Consider the following 10,622-nt stretch of genomic DNA (forward strand, 5'->3'; position numbering starts at 1 on the left):
GGGAAACAAACTGTGGGCTTCAGAGGGGAGGGGGTGTGGGAATGGGATAGACTGGTGGTGGGTATTAAGGAGGGCATGCATTGCATGGTGCACTGGGTGTTATACTCCAGGAATGAATCATGGAACTTTACATCAAAAACTAGGGAAGTACTGTATGGTGACTAAAATACTATAATAAAAAATATTATTAAATAAAAAAAAGGAAGCATCGAGATATTTCAGCAAGACCTCCTCACACGGGTGACGTGTACATACATGACGTTATCCGCATATTTTCAGATGGTGTTGCTGACGTCCCCACAGCAGTGCACACGCTGCTCATGCCAGTAAGTTGAGCACTTACAACTGTGCCTGTTCTGTGGTTCATTCCTCGTGAAATGTGCACAGTAGGGAGCTGACAGCAGACATTGAGGAACTGGGGGCCACAGAGCACTGAGCGCAGGGAGACACTGGCCTGACTGCTGGTTAGTTCTTGCTTTCTCTGCAGGTGACGGAAATATTGTGTGATTATGGGGTGATGGCCAAACCCCCTACATATACGTAAAGTCACTGCGTATTTATTATTATTTTTAATTTACCCCACACCCTGGCACATGTACAGGTGGGCACTAGCCCTCACCTAGATGAGCTCCTGGGACACCTGTGCTGGCTCAGGCAACAGCATAATCTGTGTGTCTGTCCTCCCTCCTCCAGGTCAGGTTCTCCAACCTGGACTCTCTCCTACAGAAGCCTCCCCAGAAGTTCTCAATGAAAGAGACTCAGAGACAAGACCTGTCATTGGAGGGGTTTTTGTCTCACTTCCTCCTTATCTGAGACACTGTGGGTAACGGTAGTTGCTCCCACTCCATTGATCTGTAGCACAGAAATAGTCAGCTTCGTCCTCAGCCTGCAGCCCAGAGATGAGCAGGACCCCTGCATTGGCTGAGGCATCTTTGGGCCCAGGGAAGCGGCTGGGGACCCCAGAGCCCTGATGCGTATCTGAGTTTGAGTAGAACCTCAGCAGATACCGGGGAGGGCACCATGGCCTCTGCTGGAACCAGTATGTTTGGTAGCTGCCCACACTGAACCCAGTGCTGAAGGTGCAGGTGAGTCTGGAGGATGATCCCAGAGATGCAGAGAGGGAGGGCAGCTGGGTCAGCACAGGCTGCGACAGGGAACCTGCCAACACAGTATGGTTAAAGGGACAAAAAACAGGGAGAAATTTATCAAGACGGTGACTTCAGGAAGAGTAACTTTGAGAGCTGCCAGTTTCTCTGGGGCCTGTCCTTACTTGTACAATAGGAGAGAGGCACGAGGAGGACAGGTGTCCAGGCCACAGTGACACAGATGCTGGTCCCCACAGTGGGCTGGGCTGCCCCAGGCCTCCTATTCTCCTCTACCCTCTGCCCCATGAGGGGGCTTTCCATGCAAATGGGCTCCACCCAGTGACTGCCTAGCCCCTCCCCTGAGCACTGGTGCTGGAGCTCAGCTCACACCACACACAGAGGAGGATGGGGGTGGGTTCAGCACAGGGGACAGCCCTGGGAGGAAGCAACTGCTGAGACCACACACAGGTCCCTGTTCAGGGGACTCTGCAAGGGCTGATAGGACACAGCTGCTGAGTCCCCTTCAGGGAGCACAGACCCAAATCCCCAGTCCAAGTTCCCTTCAGTGAAAGTTCCTCACGGAGCAGCCAAGTAGGTACCACAGGGCAGTCCCACAGTGACCCCTCTTGGTCACGGGCACAGCAGTCCCTCTCTACCAAAGCCCTGAGAACCCAGCTGATTTCTACAGCTCACCACATCCCTGTGGACACACACATCTGTGGACCAAGTCTTAGTGCATGTTTCCCCTGCTCTCTGAAAGTACATCATCCCCAACAAACCGTAGGCAGCCCCGATGGCATGAGGCAAAGAAGTATGTAACATTAATTGATATGATAATCTTTGCATGTTTCCAGACTCAAAGGGTAACTAACTTTTCTTAGGCTTCTCTAATCCCAAAGCACACAATTTGCTGTCAGATGTTCAACATAAATGGAGAGAAAGCCCATATGATAACATACACGGGTCACAGCTCTGGTGTCCTTTTGCTGAGCTGCTGTGTGTAGTTCTCAGGGAAGGCGCTGGAAGGCACCCCTCATGCTGCTGGGTTCTGCACTGTCATGTAGAGGCTCCCCGCACAACTAATGCTCGGGGATATGTCAGCGTTTTTTTTTTTTGTTTGTTTGTTTCGTTTATTTATTTTTTTTTTTGGTGAAACTGAAAATCCTCTTCAGATTTCTTTTAGAACTAAAAGCAGCTACGAATGTAAATATTTTATGAAAGCCAAGTACTGTAAATAGAACTTTCCAATGTTTGGGAGACTTGTACTATGTTTCCAATCTTTGTGCTCATTTACAGTAATTTCTCAGTCCAGGAGGAGCCCTGTTCCATGGGAGATGGAAATGTGTGCATATGTAATTACAGGACTTTCTAGACAAAGCTGGATGACCCAGCTGTGCATCAGGGCAGCTGTGTCACTGAGCAGGGGACAGTGAAGCTGCTTTGCAGAAATTGTAAGGGCTGTTTCTGGTGAACGCATAGAGAGAGAATGTTGGAAGGATACACTCATTCAGTGGCCTAATGTTCCCAGAGTTCAGTGCTGGTTCACACCTGATAAAAGTCTACATCCTTACAGTGAGACTAATGTTGGTGTTGCTGTATTACGAGTCTCCTGGAACTTCCCCTAACCCACAGTGCACAGACCCTGGCATTTGATGTCTGCATTGGTCATGAGACTAAAATACTTTCAACAAAAATGTATCCACTGTTCACACTTTCCACTCTAGTTTTCATTTGCCTTTTACAGTTAACCTTGGAATTCAGTATTTCTTGTATCTCTCTGATATAATTAGGATTCATTTTCCTTTTTATTAGTCCGGTTTTGTAGGTATTCTCATTATGAGGATGGAAATAAATCCTTACACTGCATAGGGACCTCCCTCTTCTTAGAACTTCTTTCTCTACTCCTACATCAAGGGGCTCCCAGAACAAGGCATCCCACCCAGATTGAGGCTTCATCGTATTCATTTGATAAATGCCTTCATCGATCAACCGGAGTAAAACAACAGAATTTTCTAGATTTTTTTTCTTTAATATGAGGGCCTTCCTTGACAATGAAGGTTGGGTTACTAGGTTCTGTTCTATAAAGGACTGTGATGTGTTTCAACATCATTTCAACAAAAGTGTCAGAGGAAAACCAAAGAGAGAGAAAAACAATCTATGACACATGAGAGTAAATCTAACTGGCCTCACCTTACCTGACTACATCTGCAGGAAACCCATTTCCACATAAGATCACATTCTGAAATACAAGATTTTTTTTACAACTTTTATCACATCAATTGATGAAGATACAGTTCAACCCATAACAATTAGCAACCATTGTTTATTCAGATTGTCTTAGTTTTTACCTGATGTCCCTTTGCTGTTCTAAGATTCTCTGTGGCATTTAGTTGTGATGGTTCCTTAAGCTTATCTCTCTGTGACAATGTCTCAGACTCTCCTTATTTCGGTGATTTTGTCCACATTTCACGAGCAGGAATCATGCCCAACACCTTTCATGCTAAGTGTTTGCACCGGTTACTTGAAATCTCTGTGCTGGAAGCTGTCTCTTCTTCCTACATTTATTCATTTGTTCAAACAGTGAACAATGTGGACCTTGGAGAGCTATTTTAGACTTCAAGTTATAATCTAATACTGTTACATTTATTTGGATGCTCACATCTTTCCAGTTTTACCCAATGGAACCATTTTAAGTTGGCTGATGAGCTCCTTGACACACCCTGACAGTGTGTGTGTATTTGTGTGTGTGCACACATGCTGATGTGCTTGTATTGAAGATTTCTTCACTTTCTGACACTAGAAGGTGCTCCACACTCAGCCTGTGGAGTTCCTGGTCTGGGGATTAAGATTTCTCCAAAGACGCCCACGTGTCCTCCGGGAGAATGGTATTAGAGAGCGGTATTTGGGACAGTGCACCTCATGGCTACGGGGCATCTCTGCTTGTTCTCCCACTCAGCTGACAGACTGAGGACTTCTATATGAGTCAACTGACCCCAGAACATGCACAGAGTGGTGACTGTTTCCACAGGTGATTATCTGTCTCCATCAAAGGACACACGATTCCAAGCTGTCAGCTCCAACTCTAACCCATGACCACACACGCTTCACTAAAGCCTCCTTCCCTGGTTATGTCTCTGAACTTCCATTTCCAAGGTGAGAAATCTGGCTCCACCACCACCAATCCACTGACTTGATTGTTTGATGCCAAGATGCAGTGCAGCCCGTGAACATAATCCGCTCGCTCCCCACGGGACATGAGCTTACCTACTAGAGCACAGAGCTTATGTACAGTCTCTTGTGACTTTACACTGATGGGCTCCGTTCATTTTCACCATCACTCAGCTCAGCAGCATCCCCGAGCCTTGCGCTGAGCTGAGATCACACGTCTGTGCTGCAGGTGCGTGGGTTTGTCACAGTCTGCGGGCCATTCAGGGCCCCAAAACTCCCAAATGATTTGTACCTGCAACCTTTGGGTTCTGTCATGTGGCTATAGACTGTTCAGTGACTCTAACAGTGTCATAGTGTCATTTCAGTTCCGTGACAGCGTCGTATAGAATCATTCTGTTGCTCAGAAATTTTCCTTTGTTCACATGATCAACTCTCTTGTCTCTTTTATCCTCCCAGAAACTGCAGATGTTTGCACTCTCTCCAGAGTGTTTGCTGCTTCCCATATGTGATGTAACTTTAACCATACTATGGATTCTGTCCCTTTTTATAAATGTGCTATTTGCTGGCATCTTAGTTCGGTTCCATGTCTGGGTGATTAGATATAAACCTGGGGTAAATCTCTGTGGACAGATTTCTGCTTTCTTCCAGTTTTTAGTAATTAAGACTGAAACTGGTGTAAACATTCATGTGCAGGTTTTTTCAGCAGACAAAAGTTTGGGGATTTTTTTTATACTTTTACAATTCTAAGTGAGCATCTATTACTCATAGAATCAGGAAATAAGACAAAACTAGGCAGCAGCACCATTTATAACCAAGAAGATAATAATTTCCGATGCTACAGGACTGACTTATTCCTCAAACACCACATGGGGAGTGCTGAGGTCCCATGATATGTTCAGAGACAAATTAAACATTTGTTTAATATATTCGAAGAGCAGAAGGGGAAAAAATAATATGGTCCAGCCTAGAATTAAAACACCCCAGCTGATGAAAGAAGAAATTTCTGTTCACATGGAGGGTCTTTTTTGAGGATTGGTCTGCTCGGAGTAACTCTCAGGACAGGAGTGACAGGAGAGCATCACTCCCTGTTGATGCCCCTGATGGACTCGGGCCCAGGGCATCAGCAAAGGAATGAGGAGCATCACAGGCTAAGCTGAGCAGGAACTGCTGGTGTGTGTCCCCCTCTACAGATGAGCAAGTGGGTTTTTGTCTCACTTCCCCTCAGGCCTGGAGCACTGTGTGACCTTTCAGACTGCTGTCCCACAATGAACAGTAATAATCTGCCTCATCCTCAGCCTGGAGCCCAGTGATGGTCAGGGTGGCTGAGCTGCCAGAACTGGAGCCAGAAAATCGATCCGGGATCCCCCATGGTCAGTAGTTACTACTATAGATGACGGTTCTGGGGGCAGTTCCTGGGAGCTGTTGGAACCAGCTCACATAACCACGTCCAATGTTGGAGCTGCTTCCAGTGCAGGAGATGGTGACCTTCTGGCCCACAGCCCCAGACACCGAGGATGGCTGAGTCAGCACAGACTGGCCCCAGGACCCTACAAGGGGGAGAAATACAGAGACAGTATTGCTGGGGTGTGCAGACAGGAGGAGGACATGGCACACTCATGTCCTCCTAGGATCCCTTTACTTGTTCCTGCATCCAGTCACCTGTGCAGTGAGCGAGGAGGGTGAGGAGGAGAGGGGACCAGGCCACGGTGGAGGTCATCCCTGGTCCTGACTTCTGTGCCTCACAGCTGAGCAGAGCCTCCCCTCATCTCCCCCTTCCCCTCTTCATCCTCTGAGAGAGGGAGGGCCTGTATATGCAAATGAGACCCCAGATCTCTATCCCCTCCCTGGCCCTGTTTCAGGTTGCTCTGCCTGAGGATGTCAAGGGGATGGACAGGGGAGGTGCTTGGTGGGAGAAGGGGGTGGGGAGGTCAGAGCTGCTAGCAATGAGCAGAGGGCACAGGTGTCAGGTCCCAGCTCTGATCACCACTGACTCTTCAGAAATGGCCCCAGCACCCCCTGGTGGCCAGTACCAGACAGACCTTTGTGTGACAACATGACCAGAGCCCATCAGAGACAGAGGCTACATACTCACATAACTGTCCACTGTTTCCTGCATTAGGAACAGGCCAGCTCTCCCCTTATGTGCCCTCCCATCACCTCAGTGAAGACTTTTTGCTCTACTCAGACTCCTCAGGTGAGTCTGTCCACGGCAATCTTGGCTCTTCAGGGGTCAGGACTGAGGTGGCGTCTCTACACAAACACCTTTTAGATCAGAACCGAGTCCAGATCAGTGTTGGTTCCACATGGACACACGGCCCATCTGTGAAGGGCACTGTGTACTTTCTTCTTATGTGACTCCCACTGGTTTGCATATCTGCCCTTGCTCTGAGGTTCCGACAGCTCTGAGGAGACAGGGAATGCTTCTCTGCAGGCTGTGGGTAGAAGCCCTCGTGTGCCTTCCTAGAGGGAAACACGCTGTAAATATTGGTCATCTGTCACTATTTCCACCTACTTGAAACAGCAGTTCTCCACACACTGTGCACAGTTATTCTCTCTGAGGATCTGTCCTCCCAGCACAGACACAAGTCTGCAGGAGCCCTGGCATGTGGGGCTGTGTGTGGCACTGACCTCAGAACACAAAGGGCAATCCTGAGAGGATTTCTAGGAGAAAAGAAGTAACAACTGCAGATGCTCTGACTGGATCCAGTGACAGAGGTTATGTATTTATCACCACTGAGCCCAATGTGCATTTAAAATGGATTTGTGTTATTTTTTGCAAAGTCCTCCTCAATAAGATTGATTGAAACTAAAGGATAAAGTCCTCTGAAGATGCAGGTGCAATCACGAGTACCCTTTTCTCAAATGTGTACTTATAATAGAAAGAATATGGGTACTGATTTGCCTAAAAATAGGGACACAACAACAATGGAGGAAGAAGCCAGAATATGCTGCCCAGTAAAACCCCATGAGGGGCTTGTTCCTATGAACCTCAGAGCTGTCTCAGTGATGGAATTCCCAAACCAAGTCAGAAGTTCCACGACAGAGTGGTTTGAGGTCAGACCACCCTCTGTTGTGCACACAGCTCTCATTCCTGTATCTCGTGTCCAGCATGTCCAGAGAGAGCAAGTGCTCCTTCCACCACCCATGAGCAGAGCATGGAATTTCTCTTACCCAAGGCCACCTGGACCCAGAGGATTCTGTTAAAGTTCCCACAGGTGAGTGGTTGAGACGTGGAGATAAAAGGGATTGTTTCCTGATATCACAGGCTCTGTGGCCCTGGCCTGGGACAGACTTTTCAGCAGAAGTCCAGCCAACTGGAGGTGTCACCTGGGTGACTGAGGGAGTGTCATCCAGGATTGAGAGCCTGGGAGGGTGTGTCTTCTTTCACCATCACCAGGCTATTTCCCCAGAATCAATGTACTGACCAACCTCAGACACACACTGGAGCCAAGAGACAGTCCAGAGCTAAGATCCCCACAGTGACAGAGATTCCCTCCATGACTCCTGAGCATCAGCCTCATCCCAGGAGAGCAGGTGTCCAGGACATGTCATGGCTCTCTGCTGACAGGAACCTTGTTTCCCTCAGTGTCTCTGGTGGTACTTGATGATAGGGATTCTGCCTCTTGGAGAATGTAATGCTGAGGATGGCTGGGTGAGCCCAGGTTGACTCTGACTTTTGGAGGGAGAGAGAGGCCTGGAAACTGTGGACTCAAGGACACTGTGAGATAGTAGAAAGGAGAGAGGGGTCACACACACACACACACACACACAGAATGAGAATATTCTCCATGTACTATCACTATAGCTTTCCTTCAGAGACCAAGCAGCATGAAGGCAAGTGTCCCTCTATCCCTCTTATGTTTTCCCACCCCTGCGGTTTGATCACCATGCAAACCCATCCCCAGAGCAGGCTCCCTGAAAGAACTTCCAGGGTCCTGGACCTTGGAGCTAAAGAAGGCCAGGGTCTGGAAGGTCACATCCCTTGCACGAAGATGGATTCTACACAAGGAAGAGGAATTTGGTGAGATAGACTCTGGTAACACATCTTCAGTGTCAGAAGGTTGGGTTTGTGGAATGGAAGATATCTGTCCATTTCCAAACCTGAGGACACAAATCTCACACCTATGCAGTCTCCAGATCATAGAAATCACAGGACAGGAGGTGACCATGCAGCCACTTTTCCTGCCCCCTCACATGACAGCCATTCCTCACTGTGCCCTGTGTTCCACTGCTGTCTCCTTAGGGAGCCTAGTGGAGTGCATCTTGGAAAAGGGGCTAATGAATGGGACTTCTTTGATGGAGGAAAAGTGTGTGGCTGGGTTAGTATCCTATCAATTTTAGAAACACATATTCTCAGCCACAAGAAAAACAGTTGGTATATGTTAAAGTATGAAGCCACTCTCTCCTTTGCCACATAAGTCAACACTGACCTTCTGTGGGACCTCAGTCATTCTGAGGATGAAAAATTATATACGCTAGTAGCTTCTATGTGCCAACCGTCAAAGACTGAACGGACATTCATATTTCGGAAGTACAATAATATTATTGACATATTACAGATATCGACCGAGCCTGGTGGGAAGTGAGAATTACACTCCGGGTATGAGAGCAGGAAGCAGATGATGAAAGAATTTCATGCTGGTGCAATTTCTTCTACTTGTCCTCCTTAGAGGAAGACCCTGGACACTAGAAGTGACAACAAGAACACTGTAATTTTCTTTGAAATCCCAATGTGGAGACTGTTCAGACCTGAAGAGCCAGAGAAAGACTGAAGACCTGGGGGAGGTGGAAACAGAGAAGAACAGGGTGATTGTGGAGGGCGGATGATGTCAGTGTGTGTGAAGAAGTTGTGACTATTTGTAGCTGGTTCAGAGAAAGAGAAAATTGTGTCTGTGACCAGGGAGGTGTTAACATATGGACTCTAAACATACAATTTTAGACCAGGACTGTGACAGCAGAACACTCAATGTGAGTATAAAGGTGAAGTAACAGAAGGGAGAGACTGAGGTTAATTGCTTCTAAAGTGTTTATTCCTTTTCATTTATCCCAGAGCCTAGGGCATGTGCAGTTGGGCTCTATCTCCTCACTTGGGTGTGTTCTTGGGAAACCTGTGCTGGCTCAGGCAACAGCATTGTCTTTGTGTCACTCCTCCCTCCTCAAGGACAGGTCTCCCTACAGGGGACTATCTCCCCTACAGGAGCCTGCACAGAAGCTTCTCAATACAAGAGGCTCAGAGACAAGGTCTCTGGTTCCAGGTCTCACTTCCCTGTGATCTGAGACATTGTGAGGAATGGTAGCTGCTCCCAATGCCATGACCTGTAGCTCAGAAATAGTCAGCCTTGTCCTCAGCCTGCAACTGCCAGTTGAGCAGAAGCCCTGCATTGGCCGAGGCATCTTTGGAGCCACAGAAGCAGCTGGAGACCCCGGAGCCCTGGTGCATATCTGAGTCTGAGTAGAACCTCAGCAGATACCAGGGAGGGCTCCCTGGCTTCTGCTGGAACCAGTATGTTTGGTAGCTGCCCACACTGAACCCAGTGCTGAAGGTTCAGGTGAGTCTGGCAGATGATCCCAGAGGTGCAGAGAGGGAGGGCGGCTGGGTCAGCACAGGCTGGGACACGGACCTGGAAACACAGACGCTCATGGGTGATGGACAGGTGTCTGAGTAACACTTTCAATATCTGAGCCCGAGGGACTGATGGAGCCTGAGAACGAGGACCCACTACCCAAGTCCTGGTCCTACATTTACCTTGATAGAGGAGCATAAGGGCAGGAGTTCTGGCCTCTTGACCCAGCCCCTACTCCACACAAATGGCCGGGCTGCCCCCGGCCTGCTTTTCTCCTCCACCCTCTGCCACTGGACGGACTGTCTCTGCAAATGGGCTCCACCCAGTGACTTCCCAGCCTCTCCCTGAGCCCTGGTGCTGGAGCTCAGCTCACACCACACACTGAGGAGGATGAGGGTTGGCTTCAGCCCTGGGGATAGCCCTGGGAGGAAACACCTGCTGAGACCACACAGGACCCTGCTCAGCGGACTCTACCAGGGCTGAGAGGACAGAGCTGCTGACTCCCACTCAGGGAGCAGAGACCTGGCAGACAGGCCCAGGCTCTCTTGAGTAAGGGTCCTTTGAGCAGCCATGTATGGAGCACAGGGCAGTCCTACAGCTCCCCCTTCTGTTCACAACGCACCAATCTCCACATGGATCAAAGCCCTGAGAGCACAGTGGCTTTCAGCAGCTCACTGGACCTTGTCTATTCTCACTAACTTGTCTTGACTCTAGATACCATGGTTCATGTACACTGTACATGATTACTCCGGTTTCTCACTCTGTAAGGGGACACCTCTTTATGGAAAATGTACACAAATAATCA

At 48.5% G+C, this 10,622-nt stretch overlaps 1 long non-coding RNA gene across 1 annotated transcript; it reads left to right on the forward strand.

Moving 5' to 3' along the window:
* Nucleotides 1-948: 948 nt before the first annotated feature.
* Nucleotides 949-10,295, forward strand: LOC117797789. Its single transcript, XR_004622693.1, has 4 exons — nucleotides 949-1,085; nucleotides 5,479-5,623; nucleotides 7,362-7,468; nucleotides 8,813-10,295. It is a non-coding gene; the product is annotated as an uncharacterized LOC117797789 (long non-coding RNA).
* The last annotated feature ends 327 nt before the right edge of the window (nucleotides 10,296-10,622 follow it).

This window comes from Ailuropoda melanoleuca, unplaced genomic scaffold, assembly GCF_002007445.2.
Source record: "Ailuropoda melanoleuca isolate Jingjing unplaced genomic scaffold, ASM200744v2 unplaced-scaffold1412, whole genome shotgun sequence".
Taxonomy (NCBI): domain Eukaryota; kingdom Metazoa; phylum Chordata; class Mammalia; order Carnivora; family Ursidae; genus Ailuropoda; species Ailuropoda melanoleuca.